This window comes from Chiloscyllium punctatum, chromosome 23, assembly GCF_047496795.1.
Source record: "Chiloscyllium punctatum isolate Juve2018m chromosome 23, sChiPun1.3, whole genome shotgun sequence".
NCBI classification, from domain to species: domain Eukaryota; kingdom Metazoa; phylum Chordata; class Chondrichthyes; order Orectolobiformes; family Hemiscylliidae; genus Chiloscyllium; species Chiloscyllium punctatum.
Window position 1 is genome coordinate 31258764 of NC_092761.1, and position 26509 is coordinate 31285272.

General features: G+C 44.3%; 2 non-coding genes across 2 annotated transcripts; one reads left to right on the forward strand and one right to left on the reverse strand.

The window, feature by feature from the left end:
- Window positions 1-573: 573 nt before the first annotated feature.
- Window positions 574-655, reverse strand: trnas-gcu (transfer RNA serine (anticodon GCU)). Its single transcript has one exon. It is a non-coding gene; the product is annotated as a tRNA-Ser (tRNA).
- A 17921-nt stretch (window positions 656-18576) lies between these two features.
- On the forward strand, window positions 18577-18658 carry trnas-gcu (transfer RNA serine (anticodon GCU)). The gene has a single exon. It is a non-coding gene; the product is annotated as a tRNA-Ser (tRNA).
- Window positions 18659-26509: the final 7851 nt, after the last annotated feature.

Sequence of the window (26509 nt, forward strand, 5' to 3'; positions counted from 1 at the left end):
TTCCTACATCTTGTATTTATCTGTGCCTTATGTCCAGCATTCATCAATGGCGAGAGCAAGAAGCGAGGGTGAGACCAATGTGTAAGTCTCTCCATGCCCATGCACGGCACCCACAGCGGCAATTCTCCACTGTGCATTTACAGCCAGTTCTCAGTGCCCCGAAACCCACGCCCTGCCCCTTTGAAATATCTCCATTATTTTGTGCTGTTTCGCTGTGCTCTTCTCACCAGGATGAATTAAATCTACTCAACGTCCTCCAGATTTCATCTGACAAAATATTCATGAAGAATCCCTTTGCATAAACAAGCACTTCACAGCTCTCATTATTTGATTTTCCTGGATGTCTTTCATACAAAAAAACGTTCACAGCAGCTTGACTTGAAAAAAAAATCACGTTTCTTTTCATTAACCCAAAGCAAACTACATTTCAATATAGTTTAGTCAAAAAGCACAAACTATTCCTTGAGATTTTGTAACAGCGTCAATGCATATAAACTGACCATTGGAGTTCCAGTTTCAATAAAACAGCTGCGATCATCTGAAAACAGCAACTTTGAAAGCCGTTGATGTCAGCGACGAGAGTGGGATTCGAACCCACGCGTGCAGCGCACAATAGATTAGCAGTCCATCGCCTTAACCTCTCGGCCACCTCGTCACAGACGCGGGAGCGGTTATGACCTTATGAATAATTGAATTGCGTAAATTATGAAGAGCAGCAGACATTTCTCCCTGGTGTTGGTGAAATGAGAAATAACACAGTACAGTTCAAAGACTATGGTCTGACCCCTGGGTTGTGGGGCAAGTGCACTCCCACTGTCACACTATGCACACAGAGATCTGAACAAAAATGAGGAAATCAATATGTAACAAGGTCTGTTGAATTCTGTGAAGATTTGAAGTCAACGGAATGAAGAACCCGAGACAGCAGGAGGTGTTCATTCAATAAAGAGTTCGATAGAGCTCTTAAGGATAGTGGAATCAAGGGTTATGGGGATAAGGCAGGAACAGGATACAGATTGAGGATGTTCAGCCATGATCATAATGAATGGTGGTGCTGGCTCGAAGGGCAGAATGGCCTACTCCTGCACCTGCTGTCTATTGTCTATTAAATTGCCTTTGAGGAATTGTTTTCCAGACTGGAGGAGAGTGCGTAGTGCTCAATGTCATTATTCAGAAGACCTAACTTCTGCTCAGATGTTTTTGACACTCGCTTGTGTACAGAACAGACAATTTCAAAATCCAAAATAAGGCTAAACTGACAATTGAACTCAACAATGCAAAAACCTTGATCTGTGTCATTTCCCCGGGCCGTGCGACACCAAGTCACTGTATGATCACAGCAACACAGTGAGCAAGTGTCAGAAGGAAAATGAGTGTAGTGCCAGAGCGCATGCTGGGAGCAGCAGTTGAGGCACGGGGAAGTGCATTTCACACAACAGGAACACTTCCCAAATAACGTACTGCGGTGGAAGAAATTTGATGCCAGAGACACAATGGAGACCTGTCATTGAGTCTGTTAAAGATGAAGATTTTAAGATTTCTGCAGATGCAAAACAAAATAAAACGCTCATGGGTTAGTGAAGGCAAAATATGACATTGTACATTTCAGCAATCTACCCATCTTTACAATGAGTACTTCACCACTTTCCTCACGCGGGGACAGAACCACTGTTGAAGGTGAGCAGATAACCCCCGTTACTCGCCATGGAATCAGAGAAAGTAGGTTTCCCAAACGTTAAATTAAAACCATGAATGTGGAGGTAAGCATTAATGTGTTGTTCCTGTGCTGATGGTGACCAGTGCACGGTATCGCTGTTTCAGTATAGTGGGGTGTGCTGTACGAAGTTTTAATTTTGAGACTCAAATGGAGCAACTTCAATTTATCGCCGGGTTGAGGTATACAGACAGAAGGTGATATTGAGCAAAACCAAGTTTATGGGATAATACCCGTGTTTGTGGATTGAGAAACAACCTCTTCTGGATAATGACTCCTTGATCAATAAACACACTGCAAGGATCGAAAACGTGAAGAGACATGTGTGGAGAGAGAGCCGAAGGTGTTTTTTTCAACAGATGGATCACGTTTCCCATGTGCACTGCGTTAAATTCCGGGAAAATAGATGTTGAACTGGTTTCATGTTACAGAGTTTGTTGCAAACTCACAAAGGTTATTGCAATAATAAAAACACAAATCACATAGGACCGTTTGAATATTGTATTGAACTGAATTTTGGTCTGAGCATAGTTTATCTTAAATGGCGTGCTGCAGAGAAGTACAGAGGGTTAACAACACAAAAGGACAGAGTCTTCTTGGTGGATTTCTTGGGTGGAATTAAGAATGTACGAAATATACGTAACATCATGTGAATGTGGTCAAATCTTTAAAGTCGGTGTTGCGTCTCCAAGTGACGATTCAATTCCTACTCATTAGTATATAACTTCTGTGTGCTGTTATTTTACGACATCAGCTCCATTTACAGAGTTTCACCTTGAATAATACGCCACACCTTACCAATCCATGAACTTATTCAGTTGTACGTGTTCATGAAATGTCTTTGTGTCTGAAGTCAACAAATTCGAAATTGTAACGGAACCACACTGACTTACACTCAATGGTAAATTCTCTACTTGTATGTTTGTTCGTGTATATTTTAAAACACTCTGAAGTCAGCTTCTACGTTTTATTTCTGGAAAGTCGTTCACGATTTAAATAACTCTATTGAGTGGAAGAAACTCTCATCCAAACTTTTCTTAATCATTCACTAATGGTTTTCAAGCTCTAACTAAAGTTATTGATTCACTCGAAAGAGGGCTTTCCCCAATTTATTCATTCAAACCTCGCGTTATGTGAAAATCTCATTTGTTTACATCAAACTTGCGTGTTTCTGCTCCAGCATTTCAAAATCTCGTGAATAGACTCCTTCATTTTTTCTATCATCCCGTTTGTATCCATCCTGATATTTTTATGTCTCAGTAAACAACATCACTTGGCTTTCTAATATCTTGCTATACAGGAAACAGCGTCTGGACAGTTTCTAACTTCTTTATATGTTTTTGGTGGAGAAAGAGGACAAGGATTACACACAATGCTCCCACTGAGGATGACCTAAAGATTTTACAGTTAGACTGTGAACTCTTTGCTTTTTAAATATGACGCCTCTATTTATAAACTTCAATCAGGTAAATTACGATCTATCCAGTTCACGAACATCGTCTCCATGGAGATGAAAATTTTCTATCACTTCCTTTATTCTTCCACGCAATGTCTGAAAGGTTTGTAAGGCCAACATCTCTAAATCCCCGTGTCTGAGTCAGTCTCAGCTATTTCTAAAGGCAATTGATGTTCAAATCCTTCATAGTGTGTCTCCCGTCATTCCAGTGCAGACTGGTTCTGGGCAGTAAATGTCATCACCAAAGGCCACCGTGGATCTGAAATCAACAGTTTTCACATAGTATTTGTCGTAGCTATTGTGTATCGTATGTCCGTGTTCTTGTTCAATTTGTTCATCATATCATGGGCCCCTGTAATGAATTCTACTGAATGATTAATTTGTGAATGGAGACATTCCCTTCACCACTCATTCGAAACTCCATGGAACATTGAAAGATTTAACTCATACGCTTCCAGAGGACAGTCCTGCCATTACTGGGATGAATCAGTGAACATTCCCCACGTATCCTCGAAGGCAAGGATTTCCTTTTTCATTTTAGGGGACTATTACAGCGCTGAATCCCATGTGTGCGTTCATGAAAACCAAAACAGTTGCAGCAAGACTTTAAAACTAAGATTTTGCAAACTGCTTGCATTGGTTGTCCCAAAAATTACATTCCATATTATGGTATGTTTCTGGATGAAAGCACTTTCTGAATCTTGAGCAATTATGTTTCAGTTTTGTCAAAAAATTATCATTCGGTGCGCTCTCTTTCCCTTTCAGTTTCCCGTTTTTAATCCCGTATTTTATCAGTTTATCTTAAGTTTTCAATAATTTCAATCAATCTCCCTCCTGATTACCAATCCAAGGGAATGCCACAATTTTGTCAATTTATATGCAGTGCAGCTGTAGGGCGCGGTGACCAAGTGGAAAGGCATTGGTCACGTGAACCAAATAAAAGTAGCTGGCTGGTGGAAATCTGGCCGTTCCATCACAGAGATATTTAAAACATTTAAAACGTAATCTTTAGCCAAATCATATTGGCATAAGAAAACAAAAATGAAAAAATTGCTGATGTTGAAAATCAAACAAAAACAGACGTTGCTGGAACATTTCAGGACGTCTGGCAGCATCTGTGGAGAGACGGACCCAATGGATGTGAAACGTTAACTGTGATTCATCTGGACAGATGCTGCCAGCATACCTGTGATTTTACAGCAATTTCTGTTTTTGTTTCAGATTGGCAGATTTTGTCGCAGTTCATGAGAACAGATGAGAATCAAACAGACAGCATGGATCTGGTAGTGTGAAATGAGACAGTAATAATGAATGAGTGGAGAGTGTTGTACTGGACAAGCACAGCAGGTCAGGCAACATTTGAGAAGCAGGTGAATGGACGATTTAGGCATAAGCCATTCATCAGGAATTAGGCTTGTGAGTCGGGCAGAGGAACAAAGCTGAAGCCAGGTGCCAACTCGCAGGCAACTTCTCCGACACACCACGATCACAAACTCTCCTCCCCTCACCAAACCATCCTCTCCCAGACCATCCACAATCTCATCACCTCTGGGCATCTCCCATCCACAACCTTCAACCTCATTGTCCGTGAACTGCGCACTTCCCGATTCTACCTCCTTCCTAAGATTCACAAACCTGACTGCCCCTGTCGACCTATCGTCTCATCCTGAGCCTGTCCCATCCGAATGATCTCTTCCTACCTCTCCACAATCCTCTCTCCCTAGTTCAGGAAATGCCCACTTACATTCGTGACACCCCTATGAACTTCACCTCCTCCAAGAATTTCGTTTCCCTCGCCCCCAACGCGTCAGCAGCACCATGGACATCCAGTCCCTGTACAAATCCATCTACCATGACAGAAGTCTGCAAGCCTTCCATTTCTTCATCTCACACCATCCCAACCAGTACCTTTCCACCGACACCATCATCCACCTGGCTGAACTGATCCTCACAATCAACAACTTCTCTTTCCAATTCTCCCACTTCCTCCATCGAAACTGGTAGCCATGGGCACCCGCATATGGCCTAGCTATGCCCGCCCGTCTGTAAGATACGCGGAACTGTCCATCTTTTGCAATTACACATTGATGAATGTTTGGGGCCACTTGGTGCTCCAACGAGGAGATGAATAGCTCACCAACTTTACCAACACCTTCCACTCCGACCTCAAACTTATCCGGATCATCTTGGCAACTTCCCTCACCTTCCTGGACCTCTCCATCACCGACTCTGGCGACTGACTATTTACAGACATATACTACAAGCCCACCGACTCCCACATGTATCTAGACTACATCTCCTCCAACCCTATCCCGTGTAAGAACGCCATTCTTTATTCCCAATTCCTCCACCTCCAGCACATCTGTTCCCAGGATGACCAATTACGCCTCAGAAAGAGCCAGTTGGTCTCCTTCCACGATCACAAATTGCCTTCCCACGTGGTTGACAGCGCCCTCGAGTTCATCACATCCATTTCACACATCACCACCCTTGAAGCCACGCCTCTCAACACAACAAGGACAGAACCACCTGGTGCTCAGCCATTCCCCTCCACTTGCAGGCAATATGACGGGATGTAAGTGCGGATATGCTCTGAAGCTTCCTCTCACGGGCACAGCCAGGTGCAAGAGCGCCGCTGGAACTTAGCAACTTTGATTGCGAACTTCCTCCAAAAATCTTTTTTGAGAGAGAGAGAAAGGTGCTGAGCTGGTGAGAAAGAGAGAACTGGGCTGTGAACTCTCTTCCCTCAGTAAAACTCAAATAAGTGCATTTTGGTGCTGCCCATATGATGTTCAGAATCAATCTTCGCAGAGCAATCCTGCAGAAAGGCTTTTGTTTCAGAGGCGTCGGTTTCTTTGCTGCAATCGGGCATCAGTTAACATCTGAGTCCCAACTGTCCCAGATGAAGTGACTCCGAATGAAACCCTCACTCACTGAGAACCATCCCCTCAGCCAGGAGCTGCGGGGCTGCAGGCAGTCCAAAGCGAAGGGAGGATTAAAAACGAGCCATTATTTCTCCCTCAGCCACTCTGTCACAGACACAGGGAGAGGGACGGCAGAGACGTGTGACGTCATTCACGTGCCGACAGAATCCGTTCAGCCCATCGAGTCCACGGCAAATCTGCATCGCTTGCTTCTCTCTGAGGATTTTCATCATCAGTGCTGCTTGTTATAATAATAGGGAACTGTATATGTCTCGAAATGCTGTCGCCGACAGACTGAACCACATGTCATTCACGGCTGTTCATTTCACCGGAGGACCCTGCTGTGCGACACAGTGTGGGGACTAACTGCAAGGCGGGAAAACAATGACTGAAGATGCTGGAAACCAGATTCTGGATTAGTGGTGCTGGAAGAGCACAGCAGTTCAGGCAGCATCCAAGTAGGTTCGAAATCGAGGTTTCAGGCACAATCCTTCATCAGGAATAAAGGCAGTGAACCTGAAGCGTGGAGGAGGCTAGAGGAGGGTGGGGGTGGGGAGAAAGTAGCATAGAGTACAATGCTTGATTGGGGGAGGGGATTAAGATGAAAGGTCAGGGAGGAGAGGGTGGGGTGGATAGGTGGAAAAGGATCTAGGCAGGTAGGACAAGTCCGGACAAGTCATGGGGACAGTTACTGAGCTGGAAGTTTAGAACTAGGGTGAGGTGGGAGACGGGGAAATGAGGAAACTGTTCAAGTCCACATTGATGCCCTGGGGTTGAAGTATTCTGAAGCGGAAGATGAGGCGTTCTTCCTCCAGGCGTCTGGTGGTGAGGGAGCGGCGGTGAAGGAGGCCCAGGACCTCCATGTCCTCGGCAGAGTGAGAGGAGGAGTTGAAATGTTGGGCCACAGGGCGATGTGGTTGATTGGTGCGGGTGTCTCGGAGATGTTCCCTAATGCGCTCTGCTCGGAGGCGCCCAGTCACCCCAATGCACAGGAGACCATATCGGGAGCAACGGACATAATAAATGATATTAGTGGATGTGCAAGTAAAACTTTGATGGATGTGGAAGGCTCCTTTAGGGCCTTGGAGAGAGGTGAGGGAGGAGGTGTGGGCGCAGGTGTCCAGTTCCTGCGGTGGCAGGGATGTGCCAGGATTGGAGGGTGGGTTGTAGGGGGGCGTGGACCTGACCAGGTAGTCACAGAGGGAATGGTCTTTGTGAAAGGCGGAAAGGGGTGGGGAGGGAAATATATCCCTGATGTTGGGGTCTGTTTGGAGGTGGCAGAAATGACAGCGGATGATTTGGTTTATGCGAAGGTTTGTAGGGTGGAAGATGAGCACCAGGGGCGTTCTGTCCTTGTTACAGTTGGAGGGGTGGTGTCTGAGGGCGGAGGTGCGGGATGTAGACGAGATGTGTTGGAGGGCAACTTTAACCACGTGGGAAGGGAAATTGCGGTCTCTAAAGAAGGAGGCCATCTAGTGTGTTTTGTGGTGGAACTGGTCCTCCAGGGAACAGGTCCGGCGGAGGCGGAGCAATTGGGAATACGGGATGGCATTTTTGCAAGAGGGAGCTTGGGAAGAGTTGTGGAAGTGGTAGGGTGGGAAGAGGTGTGCATCGGGTCAAATCTCCGTCACATTCGTGACTGTTGTTCTTATGTTTGTTTCTTCTCTTCGTGTGCTGAAGTAACACAGTGAGGGAGCAATTACTGTTGTCAGACATACATCTAGGGGCGTATTAAATACTGAAGTTGTGAGATTCGAGCAGTGTTTATTAACATAGACCATTCACTGTTCGAATCTCTGGCTCAGGAATTTGATAGAGAGCGAACTTGAGCAAAGGTTGAGCCGGGGCGTTTACCCCATGACGTAACACGAGTTTCTGCCATTGCTTTGTTGTTCACGTCGTTGTGTGTTTTGCATCATTGAGGATTTTGAAATTGTCCCCTTGATACAAAAGGCCCGTACTTTTGCAACATTGTACAAAAGATGCAGTACAATAACAGCCGTTGCTGATTCAGTCTACTTATCCAGATATTGACCCCCTAGAAACAGCACTGTGCACTCTCCTCGAGTCTGGAAAACAACTTCCTCACATATGATGTTATATTCTCGCTCTCATGGCGCTCTTCCTTCCATCGGCTTCTGTGTTTTCACAGAATCCGATTCAATAGATCTTGTCATTTCTTTCCATGTGGTCAGATCTTGTGAACAGAATATCACAGTGGGAGTGCCCTGGGCCCATAACCCAGAAGTCAGACCATACTCAGGGAACCGTATTCTGGTCTTGACCATTTCATGAACACCAGGAAGACATATCTATGCTCTTCAAAATTTAATTACCTGTTTTCAGAAGAAAGGTAAACAGTTCCTGGTTCCTGCTTCTGCTGCCACACGGACCAAGATTGTAAATGCTGGAATCAGTCGAGACTGTCCGCTCTCCCACATCCAATTTATCCCCAGGTTGTGTCAAGATGATGGTCTGAATCGCTTCCTTCTCTTCCCTGTCACTCTAGGATGATGTGAGCTGTGAAATCTTTGATGTGAACTGGAGGCAACGGGAAAAAATGTATACACGTCAGCTGCGTGAGCGACGGGACTCGCTGCATTAACATCCCATGCTGATTCAGACAGCAGAAGCCTCCCTGTGATTTCGAGAAACACAGACACTGTTCCCGAATAATGGGGAGAGATTCTCTCTTCCCTCGCAGTTCTGCATTTTCTAACTGTCTCAGATGGCATTATTTGGACAATGGTTCCCAAAGGAAGATGATTTCTTGTGCATGCACGATCTCCCTTTACTACACCTTTCCAGAATTCCCATACTTCCCACTCCCGCCAGACCCCTACCCCGCTCTACAAACTCTTGTTTGATAGCAAGCTGAAGACCGCGTTCAAACTGCTCTCCACCAACACTGCAATGACAATGGAAGAGGAGTTCGTCCAGTTATCAATAGAGACCGCCCTGTTCCGGGAAAGCTGCTAGCACAGCCTCCTGGGAGAAGCGAGTCAGAATGGACAGGAGCTGTTATTAGAACTCTGTGCTTCTTTCACTCCGAAACAGCAGAAATAGCCTTAGTTAACCAAAAACTTACCTGATTTCTGGATACCACGTCTGGCGCCGTTCTGGCTCGTTTGTCTCGGGTGTGATATTGCCTCATACAGGTGACATACGTGCGAGAGCTCTCGGGTTCACATTGCAGATAAGCCTTGGAATTTTGTACACTATTTCATTTTCGACTGAGAAGATATGATTTCGATGAAATCGAGTTCATATAAAGATTCCAAAGCTTGAAAACATGCACAAGCAAGTTCAAGAACCGCTTCTTCTCGGCCATTGCTGCTCTGAGAAATGAATTGTCTAACTTGAAATAACGCTGATGTTGCCAATGTGGATTTTGCTGAGCGCCCGTCCTATACGTAGTAAGGTAAAAACAATGACTGCAGATGCTGAAAATCAAATACTGGATTAGTGGTGCTGGAAGAGCACAGCAGTTCAGGCAGCATCCAACGAGCAGCGAAATCAACGTTTCGGGCAAAAGCCCTTCATCAGGATGATCCTGATGAAGGGCTTTTGCCCGAAACGTTGATTTCGCTGCTCGTTGGATGCTGCCTGAACTGCTGTGCTCTTCCAGCACCACTAATCCACTATACGTATTAACCTGAATTCCTGAGTCTGGTCAAATGTTGCTTTTCTCACGCTGTGATCTGCATGTCCTTGATTACTATGATCCGCCTTTACCAATCGCAAACAACGCTTTCCACTGTACTTAGGTACATGTGAAAATCAATCAATCAAAACACAGTCATTTCCTCATTGCGTGGAGCCAGCCGAGCGAAGGTGGGCTGCATGGCCTCAGTCTGCAGTGTGCCACGTTTTGTGATTCTGATTGAAATTGCAATTAAAACAGCAGAATTGGGGAAGTTACCGATGGTTATATTGACACAGCCGGGACACATCTGTGCCACAGTGTATCACACAATAACAGTGAAGATCATTTGACGTCATCCTCGAAGGCACATGCTACAAAAACCTGAAGACTGCGGGAAACTGCAGTGGTCAGCGCTAACAGATCGTCCCAGAGGGATCGTGGTGGGCGCATAATCCAGAAATTAATGTATGAAAAGCATCCTCTGCTCGATGACAATTCCACCTTTCAGCATGTGCACTGCCACCACCAGTGTTTCGCTTTTACAGTGCTCCGTTCTTCGCATTACACATTGATGAGCCTTCTACGTCCTTACACTCAATGGCATCTGAAATAGATGCACCCGGCAAATTTATACATTTGAGGAAACACACGTTTGAAGATTTTTTTAGATTAGATTAGATTAGATTACAGTGTGGAAACAGGCCCTTGGGCCCAACAAGTCCACACCGACCCACCAAAGCGTAACCCACCCATACTGCTACATTTACCCCTTACTAACACTACGGGCAATGCCGCATGGCCAGTTCACCTGAACTGCACATCTTTGGAGTGTGGGAGGAAATCGGAGCACCCGGAGGAAACCCATGCAGACACGGGGAGAAAGTGCAAACTCCACACAGTCAGTTGCCTAAGGCAGGAATTGAACGCGGTCTCTGGCGCTGTGAGACAGCAGTGCTAACCATTGTGCCACTGTGCCACCGTGCCGCCCACAAAGTTATAGAATTTTTTTGCTGTTCTCTGTCGATCTGTTATGACCTGATTCGCAAAGCCACTTGACTGAGCTGGGAATACACTGGCGAAGGTGGGAGAAATCAGTTGTGGTGTGGACCATGCCCCTGACAAGCAGCACTGATGATGAATAACCTCAGAGAGAAGCAAGCGATAGAGATTTGCCGTGGACTCGATGGGCTGAACGGATTCTGTCGGCACGCAAATAACGTCACACGTCTCTGCCGTCCCTCTCCCTGTCTCTGTGACACAGTGGCTGAGGGAGAAATAATGGCTCGTTTTTAATCCTCCCTTCCGCTTTGGACTGCCTGCAGCCCCGCAGCTCCTGGCTGTGGGGATGGTTCTCTGTGAGTGAGGGTTTCATTCGGAGTCGCTTCATCTGGGACAGTTGGGACTCAGATGTTAACTGAAGCCCGATTGCAGCAAAGATGCCGACGCCTGTGAAACAAAAGCTTCTCTGCAGGATTGATTCTGCGAAGATTGATTCTGAACACCAAATGGGCAGCACAAAAATGCACTTACTGGAATTTTACTTTTCTTTTATCTTTTCAAGCCATTTCCTGTTTATTTTTTTTTATTTGTGTAGGTGCGAGACACAGTGAAAGACCACAAAGTGCACGAATCTTTATTTTTTTTAACCCCCACACTACCGCCTAAGTGCGGTAGTGCTCATTTTTTACCCCTGCACCCATGGTGTGTGTGTGTAGGTGCGAGACACAGTGAAAGACACAAAGTGCACTGGAATTTTACTAAGGGATGAGAGTCCACAGCCCATTTCTCTCTTTCCCACCAGCTCAGCACCTTTCTCTCTCTCTCAAATAGATGATATTTGGAGAAAGTTCGCAATCAAAGTTGCTAAGTTCCAGCAGTGCTCTTCCACCTGGCTGTGCCCGTGAGAGGAAGCTTCAGAGCATATTCACATTTACATCCCGTCATAATGCCTGCAAGTGGAGGGAAATGGCTGAATACTCTGCCAATAGAGACAGCTCAGTCCACGGGGATGGGATAAACAGCACCGTCCCGCGTGGGGTCATTCTGCAGATCAGACACAGTCGACATTATGATTCAGATCATACCGGAGTGAGAGTGCTCGAGAAGTCTAATCAGTTACTCGTACCTGTGCCAACTCGGGAGTTGCAAAAGATTGGTGAAAGTGGAAAGTGGATTTGTTCAAGTTTCAAGTGTTTCCGTGCAGCAGGAAGTAGAAGAAGAGACACAGTGAAGCGATTGAGATCTGACGACAGGAGCAGCAACTTAGTTGCACAGCGCAGAGGAGAGCTTTGAAGTATTGAATTCTGGTTGATGGGACGTTCATGCTTTCACTGGGCCACGCTGCTACAGATGAAACTATGTCAGTGTCTCTCAACATTGTGATGTCACAGGCAAATATCGCCGTTAGACTGCAGGAAATTCCTTTTTCCAATGTGAGGGCAGTCCATATGTAAAGGTGTAGCTTATATATCGAATCCTTTCACATAAATATTTCCACTGCACCTCAGTGTGTTGTACTGTCTCTTTTCCACTTTACCTGCCATTGTGCCTGCACTGAAATTGATTTTCTCCTTCTGCGAGTCTTTTCCAGTCAGGGTGAGGTGATGCAGTTGGACTGACCCATCTTCTGACAGAATTTTCCACTTCACTTCAGCCCGCCCTAACTTCGCTATCTGATACCATTCCCGTTGTTTAAATGTTAAGCGCTCGTCTCAGATCCAGCCTGCCCTCACCCAAAATAAATGGAAAATTCAGTCACACTGTGATCACTGCAATCGAGGGATATATTCACTCTAAGGTCATTGATAATTCCAAGGATAAATTTAAAACTGCAGATGCTGGAGATCAGAGTTAGTAGTGTGATGCTGGGAAAGCACAGCAGATCAGGTAGCATCCGAGGAGCAGGAGAATTCAGGTTTCAGGCTTAAGCCCTTCATCAGGAATAAGGCTTGTGAGTCGGGGCTGAGAGATAAATGGAAGTGGTGTGGGGTTAAGGGGAAATGGCTGGAAAGCAATAGATGGATCAATAGGAGGGAGAAGAAAATAGGTCAGAAATGGCAGTGATGGAATGGGTTGAGAGGACGGTGCCGAGTTGAAGGCTTGGGCTTGGGGGAGGGGAAGTTAGGTAACTGTTCAAATTCACATTTATCCCGTGTAGCGTTAGGGTCCCAAGCCGGCAGGCGTTTGGTGGTAATGGTTTGGCAGTGGAGGAGATCCAGGACCTGTATGTCTTTGATGGGGTAGGAGGGGGAGTTGAAGTGTTCAGCCACCAGACGGTGAAGTTGGTGGGTGCGGGTGTCCCAAAGATGTTCTCTCAAATGATCTGCAAGAAGGTTTCCTGTCTCCCTGATGTAGAGGAGACCACACTGGGCGCAACGGATTCAGTAGATGACATTGGTAGCTGTACACGTGAATTTCTAATGGATGTGGAATGATCCCTTTGGGCCTTGGCTGAGGTGAGGGGATGGTGTGGGTGCGAGTTTCACCCTTCCTTTGGTGGCAGTGAAAGGTGCCAGGAGAGGGTTGTGGGCTGGTGGGGGGATGTGTGGTCCTGAAGAGGGGATCATGGAGGGAACGGTCTTTACGGAATGTTGGCAGGGCTGGGCAGCGAAATATATCTCTGGTGGTGGTGTCTGTTTAGAGGTGGCATCAGTGGCAGAATATGATCCGTTTATTCGGAGTTTTATGGGGTGTAATGTGAGCACCAGGTGGTTCTGTCCTTGTTGAGTTGAGAGGCGTGGCTTCAAGGGTGGTGGTGTGTGAAATGGAGGTGATGAACTGGAGGGCGCTGTCAACCACGTGGGAAGGCAATTTGTGATCCTGGAATAAGGAGACCACCTGGCTCTTTCTGAGGTGTAATTGGTCATCCTGGGAACAGATGTGCTGGAGGTGGAGGAATTGGGAATAAGGAATGGCGTTCTTACACGGGATAGGGTTGGAGGAGATGTAGTCCAGATATGTGTGGGAGTCGGTGGGCTTGTAGTATACGTCTGTAATTAGTCAGTCGCCAGAGTCGGTGATGGAGAGGTCCAGGAAGGTGAGGGAAGTTGCCAAGATGATCCGGATAAGTTTGAGGTCGGAGTGGAAGGTGTTGGTAAAGTTGGTGAGCTATTCAACTCCTCGTTGGAACACCAAGTGGCCCCAAACATTCATCAATGTAGCGGAGGAACAGGTGGAGGATGGTGCCTGTGTAATTGCGAAAGATGGACAGTTCCGCGTATCTGACAGACGGGCAGGCATAGCTAGGCCCTATGCGGGTGCCGATGGCGACCAGTTTCGATGGAGGGAGTGGGAGGATTAAAAAGAGAAGTTGTTGATTGTGAGGATCAGTTCAGCCAGGTGGATGATGGTGTCGGTGGAAAGGTACTGGTTGGGATGGTGTGAGATGAAGAAATGGAAGGCTTGCAGACTTCTGTCATGGTAGATGGATTTGTACAGGGACTGGATGTCCATGGTGCTGCTGACGCGTTGGGGGCGAGGGAAACGAAATTCTTGGAGGAGGTGAAGTGCACAGAGGTGTCACGAATGTAAGTGGGCATTTCCTGAACTAGGGAGAGAGGATTGTGCCAAGGTAGGAAGAGATGACTCGGATGGGACAGGCGCAGGATGAGACAATAGGTCGCCTGGGGCAGTCAGGTTTGTGAATCTTAGAAAGGAGGTAGAATCGAGGATTGCACGGTTCACGGACAATGAGGTTGAAGGTTGTGGAGGGGAGTTGCCCAGAGGTGATGAGATTGTGTATGATCTGGGAGAGGATGGTTTGGTGAGGGGAGGAGAGTTTGTGATCGTGGTGTGTCGGAGAAGGTGCCTGCGAGTTGGCACCTGGCTTCAGCTTTGTTCCTCTGCCCGACTCACAAGCCTAATTCCTGATTAATGGCTTATGCCTAAATCGTCCATTCTCCTGCTCCTCGGATGTTGCCTGACCTGCTGTGCTTTTCCAGTACAACACTCTCCGCTCATTCATTATTACTGTCTCATTTCACACTACCAGGTCCATGCTGTCTGTTTGATTCTAATGAGCACTGTTCTCATGAACTGCGACAAAATCTGCCAATCTGAAACAAAAACAGAAATTTCTGTAAAATCACAGGTGTGTTGGCAGCATCTGTGCAGATGAATCACAGTTAACATTTCACATCCATTGTGTCCGTCTCTCCACAGATGCTGCCAGATGTCCTGAAATGTTGCAGCAACGTCTGTTTTTGTTTGATTTTCAACATCAGCAATTTTTTTTCATTTTTGTTTTCTTATTTACTGCCAATATGATTTGGCTAAAGATTACATTAAATGTTTTAAATATGACTGTGATGGAACGGCCAGATTTCCACCAGCCGGCTACTTTTATTTGGTTCACGTGACCAATGCCTTTTCACTTGATCACCGCGCCCTACAGCGGCACTGCATATAAATTGACAAAATTGTGGCATTCCCTTGGATTGCTAATCAGGAGCGAGATTGATTGAAATTATTGAAAACTTAAGATAAACTGATAAAATACGGGGTATAAAACGGGAAAGTAAAAGGGAAAGAGAGAACAGCGAATGATAATTTCTTGAGAAAACTGAAATATAATTGCTCAAGATAAAGAAAGTGCCTTCATCTGCAAACATACTATAATATGAAATGAAATTTTTGGGACAACCAATTCCAACAGATTGCAAAATCTTAGTTTTAAAGTCTTGCTGCAACTGTTTTGGTTTTAATGAATGTACACATGAGACTCAGTGCTGTAATGGTCCCCTAAAATGGAAAAGGAAATCCTTGCCTTCGAGGATACGTGGGGAATGTTCACTGATTCATCCCAGTAATGGCAGGACTGTCCTCAGGAAGCGTATGAGTAAAATCTTTCTCTGTTCCATGGAGTTTCGAATGAGTGGTGAAGGGAATGTCTCCATTCACAAATTAATCATTCAGTAGAATTCATTACAGGGACCCATGAAATGATGAACAAATTGAACAAGAACATGGACATTCGACACACAATAGGTACAACCATTACTCTGTGAAAACTGTTGATTTCAGATCCACGGTGGTCTTTGGTGATGGCATTTACTGTCCAGAACCATTCTGCACAGGAATGACGGGAGACACACTGTCAAGTATTTGAACTTCAGTCGCCTTTAGAAATAGCTGAGACTGACTCCGGACACGGGGATTTAGAGATGTTGGCCTTACAAACCTTTCAGACATTCTGAGGAAGAATAAAGGAAGTGATAGAAAATTTTCGTCTCCATGGAGACGATGTTCATGAACTGGATAGATAGTAATTTACCTTATTGGTGCATATAAATAGAGGCGTCATATTTAAAAAGCAAAGAGTTCATAGTGTAACTGCAAAATCTTTTGGTCATACTCAGTGGGAACATTGTGTGTAATCCTTGTCCTCATTATCCACCAAAAACATGTCAAGAAGTTAGAAAGGGCACAGACACTGTTTCCTGGATAGCAAGATATTACAAAGCTAAGTGACGTTGTTTTCTGAGACATAAAATTCTCAGAAAGGATATAAACGGGATTAAAGAAAAAATGAAGGAGTTTATTCACGAGATTTGGAAATGCTGGAGCAGAAACACGCAAGTTTGATGTAAACAAATGAGATTTTCACATAACGCAGGGTTTGAATGAATAAATTGGGGACATTCCCTCTTTCCAATGAATCAATAACTTTCGTTAGAGCTTGAAAACCATTAGTGAGTGATTAAGAAAAGTTTGGATGAGAGTTTCTTCCACTCAATAGAGTTATTTAAATCGTGAACGACTTTCCAGAAATAAAACGTAGAAGCTGACTTCAGAGTGTTTTAAAAGATACACTAACAAACGTACAAGGAGAGAATTTGTCATTGAGTGAAAGTCAGTGTGATTGCGTAACAATTTCGAAATTGTTCACTTCAGATACAAAGACATTTGATGAACACGTACAACTGAATAAGACTGAGTAGAACAAGTTCATAGATTGGTAAGGTGTGGCGTATTATTCAAGGTGAAACTCTATAAATGGATCTGATGTTGTAAAATAACTGCAGACAGAAGTTATATCCTAATGAGTAGGAATTGAATCGTCACTTGGAGACGCAACACCTACTTTAAAGATTTGACCACATTCACATGATGTTACGTATATTTCGTAGATTCTTAATTCCACCCAAGAAATCCACCAAGAAGACTCTGTCCTTTTGTATTGTTAACCCTCTGTACTTCTCTGCAGCACGCCATTTAAGATGAAATATGCTCAGACCAAAATTCAGTTCAATACAATATTCAAACGGTCCTATGTGATTTCTGTTTTTATTATTGCAATAACTTTTGTGAGTTTGCAAAAAACTGTGTAACATGAAACCAGTTCAACATCTATTTTCCCGGAATTTAACGCAGTGCACTTGGGAAACGTTATCCATCTACTGAAAAATCACCTTCGGCTCTCTCTCCACACATGTCTGTTCACGTTTTAGGTACTTGCAGGATGTTTGTTGATCAAAAAGTCATTATCCAGAAAAGGTCGTTTCTCAATCCACAAACACGGGTATTTTCCCATAAACTTGGCTTTGCTCAATATCACCTTCTGTCTGTATCCCTCAACCCGACGATAAATTGAAGTTGCTCCATTTGAGGCTCAAAATTACAACTTCGGCACAGCACACCCCACTATACTGGAACAGAGTTTCCGTTCATTGGTCACTTTCAGCACAGGAGCAACACATTAATGCTTACCTCCACATTCCTGGTTTTACCTTAACCTTTGGGAAACCCACTTTCTCTGATTCCATGGCTAGCAACGGGGATTATATGATCATCTTCACCATTGGTTCTGTCCCCGTGTGAGGAAAGTGGTGAGGTCCTCATTGTAAAGATGTGTAGATTGATGAAATGTACAATTTCATCTTTTGCCTTCACTAACCCATGAGCTTTTTATTTTGTTTTGCATCTGTAGAAATCTTAAAATCTTCATCTTGAACAGACTCAATAACAGATCTCCATTGTGTCTCTGGCATCGAAATTCATAGTGTAAACTCCCTCTGAATCCTTCCACCGCAGTCCGCTGTTTGGGAAGTGTTCCTGTTGTGGGATATGCACATCTCCGTCTGTCACCTGCTGCTCCCAGCATGCGCTCTGGCACTGCACTCATTTTCCTTCTGACACTTGCTCACTGTGTTGCTGTGATCAAACAGTGACTTGGTGTCGCACGGCCCAGGAAAATGATACAGATCATGGTTTTTGCATTGTTGAGTTCAATTGTCAGTTTAGCCTTATTTTGGATTTTGAAATTGTCTGTCCTGTACACAAGTGAGTGTAAAAAACATCTGAGCGGAAGTTAGGTGTTCCGAATAATGACATTGAGCACTATGCACTCTCCTCCAGTCTGGAAAACAATTCCTCAAAGGCAATTTAATAGACAATAGACAGCAGGTGCAGGAGTAGGCCATTCTGCCCTTCGAACCAGCACCACCATTCATTATGATCATGGCTGAACATCCTCAATCTGTATCCTGTTCCTGCCTTAGTCCCATAACCCTTGACTCCACGATCCTTCAGAGTTCTATTCAACTCTTTATTGAAAGAAAACCTCCTGCTGTCTCGGTTTCTTCATTCCGTTGACTTAAAATCTTCACAGAATTCAACAGACCTTGTTACATATTCATTTCCTCATTTTTGTTCAGATCTCTGTGTGCATAGTGTGACAGTGGGAGTGCACTTGCCCCACAACCCAGGGGTCAGACCATAGTCTTGGAACCGTACTTTGTTAATTCTCATTTCACCAACACCAGGGAGAAATATCTGCTGCTCTGCATGATTTACGAAATTCAATTATTCATAAGGTCAAAGGGTTTCGTGCCTCTGTGACGAGGTGGCCGTGAGGTTAAGGCGATGAACTGCTAATCCATTGAGCTCTGCACGCGTGGGTTCGAATCCCACTCTCGTCGCTGTCATCACCGGCTTTCAATGGTGCTGCTTTGAGATGATCACAGCTGTCGTATGAAAACTGGGATTCTAATGGCTATTTTATCTGCATTGACGCTATGACAAAAATCTCAAAGAATTGTTTTAGTCTGTTGAATAAACTACATTGCAATGTCGGTTGCATTGGGATAATGAAAATGAGCGCGATTTTCTTTTTCAAGTCAAGTTGCTGTTAACGTTTTTTCGTATGAAAGACATCTAGGAAAATCAAATACTGAGAGCTGCGAAGTGCATGTCATGCAAAGGGATCTTAATGAATGTTTTGTCAGATGAAATATGAAGGACGTTGAGGAGAAGTAATGCATCCTGGTGAGAAGAGCACAGCGAGACAGCACAAAATAATTGAGATATTTCAAAGGGGCAGGGCGTGGGTTTAGGGGCAATGAGAACTGGCTGCAAATGCACAGTGGAGAATTGCTGCTGTGGGTGCCGTGCATGGGCACGGAGAGACTTACACATTGGTCTCGCTCTCGCCATTGATGAATGCTGGACATAAGGTACAGCTAAACACAAGATGTGGGAAGCAAGCTCCATCTGGTTATGCAAACACTTGATGCATCACATTGAACTATGAACAACTGGAGAAATCAGCATGTTACCTGTAGGGAGTGAAAATAAACTGTGGATCAATAACCGCAGATTCATGCAACATAAACATGAAAAATGATTTAAAATGTAGGGTGTAGGTTTGCTCGCTGAGCTGTAGCTTTGATATCCAGACGTTTCTTTACTTGGCTAGGTAACATCATCATCAGTGGCGACCTCCAAGTGAAGCGAAGCTGTTGTCTCCTGCTTTCTATTTATATCTTTCTCCTCGATGGGGTTCCTGAGGTTTGTGGTGATGTCATTTCTTGTTCGTTTTCTGAGGGGTTGATAGATGGCATCTAGATCTAAGTGTTTGTTTATGGCATTGTAGTTGGAGTGCCAGGCCTCTAGGAATTCTCTGGCGTGTCATTGCTTAGCCTGTTCCAGGATAGATGTGTTGTCCCAGTCGAAATAGTGATATTTGTAATCCGTATGTAGGACTACGAAGGAGGGAAGTTCGTGGCTTTTTGTGGCTAGCTGGTGTTCGTGTATCCTGGTGGCTAACTTTCTTCCTGTTTGTCTTACGTAGTGTTGGTGGCAGTCCTTGCATGGAACTTTGTAGATGACGTTGGTTTTGTCCATCGGTTGAACTGTGTCTTTTAAGTTTGTTAGTTTTTGTTTGAGAGTGTTGGTGGGTTTGTGTACGACTAGGATTCCGAGGGGTCTTAGTAGTCTGGCTGTCATTTCTGAAACTTCTTTGATGTATGGTAAGGTGGTTAGGGTTTCTGACTGTGTTTGGTCTGCTTGTCGTGGTTTGTTCTTGAGGAATCTGCGGACTGTATTTTTTGAGTATCTGTTCTTCTCGATTACGTTGTGTAGGTGGTTCTCCTCTGTTTTCCGAAATTCGTCTGTGCTGCAGTGTGTGGTGGCTCGTTGGAATAGTGTTCTGACACAGCTTCGTTGGTGCGTGTTGGGATGGTTGCTGATGTAGTTAATTTATTTGGTCAGTGTTTGTCGGTTTTCTGTATACGCAGGTTTGTAGTTCTCCATTGTCCTTTCTTTCTACTGTGACGTCCAAGAATGCGAGGTTGTTTCCGGTTTCATCCTCCTTCGTGAAATTTATGCCTGTGAGGGTGTTGTTGATGATGTTAAATGTCTTTACTATCTTGTTTTGTTTTGTGATGACAAAAGTGTCATCTACATAGCTGACTCAGATTTTTGGTTTGATTGTTGGTAGGGCTATTTGTTCTAGTCTTTGCATTACCGCCTCTGCTATGAATCCTGATACCGGAGATCTAATGGGTGTGCCGTTGGTTCGTTTGTAGACTATGTTGTTGAAAGTGAAGTCGGTGGTGAGGTACAGGTCCACGAGCTTCATTATGTTTTCGTTGGTAATGTGATTGATGGTTGTTGGTGCGTTAGTGATAGTCTCATCTAAAAGTGTGGTAAGTGTTTCCTTTGCCAGGCCGATGTTGATGAAGGTGAACAGTGCTGTTATGTCGAATGAGATCATTGCTTCTTCTTCCTCTATTTTGGTGTTTTTGATGATTTTTAGGAATTCCTGGGTGGAGTGGATGGAGTGCTGTGACTCTTCTATGAGGCATTTCAGTCTTGCGTGTAGTTCTTTGGCCCGTCTGTAAGTTGGTGTTCTGGGTAAAGAGACTATGGGTCTGAGGGGGGCTCCTCGTTTATGGATTTTTGGTAGTCCGGTTCGACTTGGGCAACACATTGATCCTGGGACAGTCTAAGCAAAGACATGCCAGAGAATTCCCAGAGGCCTGGCACTCCAACCACAACGCCATAAACAAACACATGGATCTAAATGCCATCAACCCCGCAGAAAACGTAAAGGAAATGACATCACCACAAACCCCAGGAACCCCATCCAGGAGAAAGATACAAATAGAAAGCAAGAGACAACAGCTTCGCTTCACTTGGAGGTCGCCACTGATGATGTTACGGAGCCAGATAATGAAACGTCTGGATATCAAACCTACAGCTCAGCGAGCAAACCTACACCCTAAACCTCAACCTCAGCTACAAATCTTCACAAATCTTGCGATTTAAAGTGTCTTTATACGCATATCATTCATAGACTTTTCGTTATAATAACCGTCTGGTTGAAAGAAGAAGACACCACATTTCAAGATGGATGACAACGTTACCAATGTTGTTTTGAAATTGAGATCTATTTGATCATTTTAAACAGTGAACAAGTTCATTTTAAATAATGCAAACCACATTCTCTCACCTGGAATAAAAGTGTGATTTCAATATAAACATTGTCCTTGCTAAGTCGCAGTTACTCAACATGAAAAATAGGATGTAATTTTTATTCAGCTTACATCAATTAGCACCATTATCTTACTTCGGATTGACTGCAGTATGCACATGCTAAATAAGGTTTAAGAAAGAATGACTTTTCGAAATAATGATTCGGTGGTGACTAAAAATAATATTAGGTTCTCATGATCCGAATATTCCACCAATGGCTCCAGTCGTGGAAATGTTCAGTGGGCAGTATTTCTATGATGGCATAGAAGTATGTGAGCTGCCAGGGATGGGAGCTCCCACTTCATCTGGAGCAGCGTCTTTTGACGTGGACCAGGGAGCATTGTGACATCAGTCTGTGCGTTCCAACCACACCTGGAGCAGCTTCTGTTGACATGGAGCAGCATGGAGCATTGGCACATCCGAATGCAAGATCCATCCTCATTTGGAGCAGCTTCAGTTAGCATGGAGCAGGGAGCTTTGCATGAACCATCTGTGAACTCCACTCTCACCTGGATCAGCTTTTAATGACATGTAGCATCAGGGAGCATTGGGACATCAGAGTGATAGATCCAACCTCAACTGGACTTCTTCTATTGACATGGAGGATGGAACATTGGGATATCAGACTGGGAGCTCCAAGCTCACAAGGACCAGCGTTTAATGACATGTAGCAGCTGGGAGCATTGGGACATCAGAGTGGGAGCTCCAAATTCAAGTGGAGCCGCTTCTATTGACATGGAGCAGCAAGGAGCATTGGAACGTCAGGTTGGGAGCTCCAACATCACCTGGCAAAGCTTGTATTGACATGGAAGAGGAGGGAGGATTAGGACATTAGGCTGGGGGAAAAGTTATTCAACTGTTTTAATCTGAAGTAAAATATGTTTCAACACCTCAGATGTTAATTGATTTATGAAGAATCTTTCCCGGGAAAATAATTAATTCTTTAGATAGTAAAGACAAGTCCTGAAAATATTCAACTCAGGAAAACGCATTGGTACAGAGAGAAATGGGAGTGATGTTTCATGTCTTTGTCTTTTCTTTTCTGGCCGACTCTGCACTCGAATACATTACCGCAAGGACATTTTCACTCATTTCCTTCAAAATACGGACAGGTCATTAACGTCATCTAAAGCTGAAAATTAATGGGAATATGCGCTGTTATGATTAGGCTGGAGTTTACCTCAAATTATGGTGAAAACGCTTCAAAGTAACTTGCAATTTCCAAGATCAGCAGTGACCTCATTGATTGGCTGATCAGATTGTGAATGGTCGTTGTTTTGAGGACAATTTGAAGTGAATCAATGATGGTGATTATCTTTGTTCTTTGTTCACCTTGGGACTGTTCCTGCTATTGCTCATGTCCTTGTTAACACCACAGATCTGCAGCGTGTAAAATCTCAGCTGTGAATCTGGCCATTGGTGCAACCATTCGAAGAGCTGGCTACGGATCAGGCAGTTGTAAGTTCGAATTTTACTTTGCACAAGCGCATTGTGGAGATTCATCACAAATCCAACCTAATCACTTTTGTAATGCTGAGGTTGATAATATTTGAAATTTTCATCTTCACGAGCGAAAATTCTTTCACTGTCTTCGATCAGTTAAACATTACCAAATGCTATCAGAGTAAAAATCACACAGCACCAGATGGTATCGAACAGACATATTTGGAAGCACCAGTGTTCCATTCACTGCTTCTTCATCAGGTATTTGTCAACTGTTGGAATCTAAAATGGCTTTGTGTGACTATTAAATGTATCCACCCCAGTCCAACACCAACACCTCCAAATCATGGGTACCGTCGACACCACGAACGGATCGGTTAAAGTCCAGATGATCTTCCAAAAGATCGTGCATATTGACACATACACCAAGTTTCTGCAGAAAAACACCCACTTGATGAAGGAGCGGCTCTCCGAAATCTAGTGCTTCCAAATAAACTCGCTGGACTCTGCCCTGATATTGTGTAATTTTTAACTTAGTCTACTCAACTCAAACACTGGCACTTCCACATCATCGACAACATCAGTCATGTCCCACTGTTGTCAGAGAAGGCAATCCTGGAATAGCCCAATACATTGCTCATGGGTACGTTTCGTTTTCAGAAACCAACGCGCTCAATCGCTGCAGCTCCTGTGTATGAAAAAAACAGAAAAGAAATAGCTGAGACTCAGTTTTGACAATATTTTGAAACTCTTTGGGAAGTGGAATCAAAGGAGAATGAAGGATTAACTGTCCGACTGTGGAGAGAGAGGGAAGGCACTATTCCCTTCTTTGAAGAGCTGGGGTATTGACTGATGTAAGGCATGAAACAGATTCCTGGTAGAGCTGCGCTCTCTGCATCAGGAACAAGAAGTCCTGATTTTCTGAACGGTAATGAAACCCAGGCCACTCAGTTAAAGCGCTGAATACTAACCACTAGACCACCACGGATGAGGGCAGAAGCCGTTACACCGTTTCTTCATAACTCAGTTTTTGGAATAATGTCACTGCAGATATGTTTCCCCTCAAAAATGATTGAATTATCGCGTGTTTACAGCACAGATCTGGGTCCCTTCATCTCGTTTCCCAACACTTGGCCTGTAACCTTGTATGCTCTGACGTTTCACCTGAGGGCCAATTTCTCTGGAACGTTTTAATCTCGTAAAACACAATAAGTGGGATTAAAGTTTGAGATGGGAACTAAACCCCATTTTTACCCATAGACTGAAGCAGGCAGACACATATCCCCAAGTGTGTCACAGGCCTCGGGAGAAAACAAGCAGAATTTAAGATTTCACCGACTTGTCTGATGTTGTCCCATTTCAGAGTTCAACACCAATGTCTGGTTACAGCAAAGAAAGGAAGCATTCATCCCCTCCCGTCCCAGTGTTCTTTGCCCATTGTTTCCCCATGACTCTGTAGTTTATACTGCCTCACCTCGTTCTTGCTGCCAAACTTGATCACTGCTCACGCCCGCTATTTCCTGTCCTGCCAAACGGTTTGCCTCAAGTTCTTGGAATGAAAAACAGGAATGGCCTATTTCAAGCACTTTTCTACTTTACAAGGACAGTTTTATCACCACTGAGCAAGCACATTGCCAGCTCAGAGAGAAGGTCTCATCCTTTAGAAACTGAAATGCAAAGCTGATTGGACAGCCTCAGTGTTGTAAACCAACCAACAAGACCGGAATAGGGCCGAGGAGATCACGCACAGAAGGATGGGAGAATATAATGGCGAATCTCATGGTGTCCAGGGTGATTTTAACAGAAATCTTCCCTGGTAGTATAATGATGAGGATTCAGTGATTTCACTGTCATGGTTTGTTAAAGGTTAACGTTTACAGTAATCAATATGAAATACTGCCTGATATTTCGAAGCAGAATGGTGATGTACAGCAGACAGAATCGTTTCCCTGCATGAACTAATAAGAGAGCTCAGAAGAGCCAGGAGCAGACATGAGAGCCAGGAGGAGACATTAGAAGTTGTTGGTGGATAGGATCAGGGTTAGCCCTAAGGCTTTCCATAGGTATGTCAGGAATAAAAGAATGACGAGAGTTAAATTAGGGCCAATCAAGAATAATAGTGGGAAGTTGTGTTTGGAGTCAGAGGAGACATGGGAAACACTAAATAAATATTTTTCGACAGTGTTCACTCTATAAAATGAAAATGTTGGCGAGGAAGATACAGAGATACTTGCATCTCGACTCGAAGAGATTGAGGTTCACAAGGAAGAGGTATAAGAAATACTGTAGAGTGTGAAAATAGACAAGTCCTCTGGGCCAGATGGGATCTATCCTAGAATCCTCTGGGAAGCAAATAAAGAGATTGCCGAGCCAGTGCCATTGATCCAGAAATCATCATTATCTACAGGAATAGTGCCTGAGGACTGGAGGATTGCAAATGTGATTCCCTTGTTCAAGAAGGGTAGTAGAGACAACCCTGGTAATTACAGACCAGTGAGTCTCACTTCAGTTGTTGGTAAATCGTTGGAAATGATTATAAGAGATAGGATTTATAATCATCTAGAAAATAATAATCTGGTCAGGGACAGTCAGCATGGTTTTGTAAAGGTCGTGCCTCACGAATCTTATGAGTTTTTTGACAAAGTGACCAAACAGGTAGATGAGAGTAGGCAGGTTGATGTTCTGTATATGGATTTCAGCAAGGTGTTCGATAAGATTCCCACAGTAGGCTATTATACAAAATGTGGAGGAATGGGATTGTAGGAGACATAGCAGTTTGAATCAGTAATTGGCTCGCTCAAAAAAACAGAGTGTTGTAGTTGATGCAACATGTTCATCTTGGTGTACAGTTACGAGCGGGATTCCGCAAGGGTCGATGTTGGGTCCAGGGCTATTCGTCATTTTTTATAAATGACCTGGATGAGGGCTTAGAAGGGTGGGTTAGTAAATTTGCGGGCAACACTATGGTCGGTGGAGTTGTGGATAGTGACGAAGGATGTAGTAGGTTGCAGAGAGACATAGATAGGATGCAGAGCTGGGCTGAGAGGTGGCAAATTGAGTTTAATGTGGACAAGTGTGAGGTGATACACTTTGGACGGAGTAATCGGAATGCAAAGTACTGGGCTAATGGTAAGATTCTTGGGAGTGCAGATGAGCAGAGAGATCTCGGTGTCCATGTACACACATCCCTGAAAGTTGCCACCCAGATTGACAGTGTTGTTAAGAAGGAAAACAGTGTTTTGGCCTTTATTAATAGAGGGATTGAGTTCTGGAATCAGAAGGTTATGCTGCAGCTGTACAAAGATCTGGTACTGCCACATTTGAAGTATTGTCAACAGTTCTGGTCCCGCATTATAAGAAGGATGTTGACGCTTTGGAAAGAGTGCAGAGGGGATTTTCTAGCATGTTGCCTGGTATGGAAGGAATGTATTATGAGGAAAGACTGAGGGCCTTGAGGCTGTCCTCGTTGGAGAGAAGATTGAGAGGTGACTTAATAGAGACATACAAGATAATCAGAGGTTTAGATAGGGTGGACAGGGAGAGTCTTTTTCCAAGTTTGGGGACGGCAAACA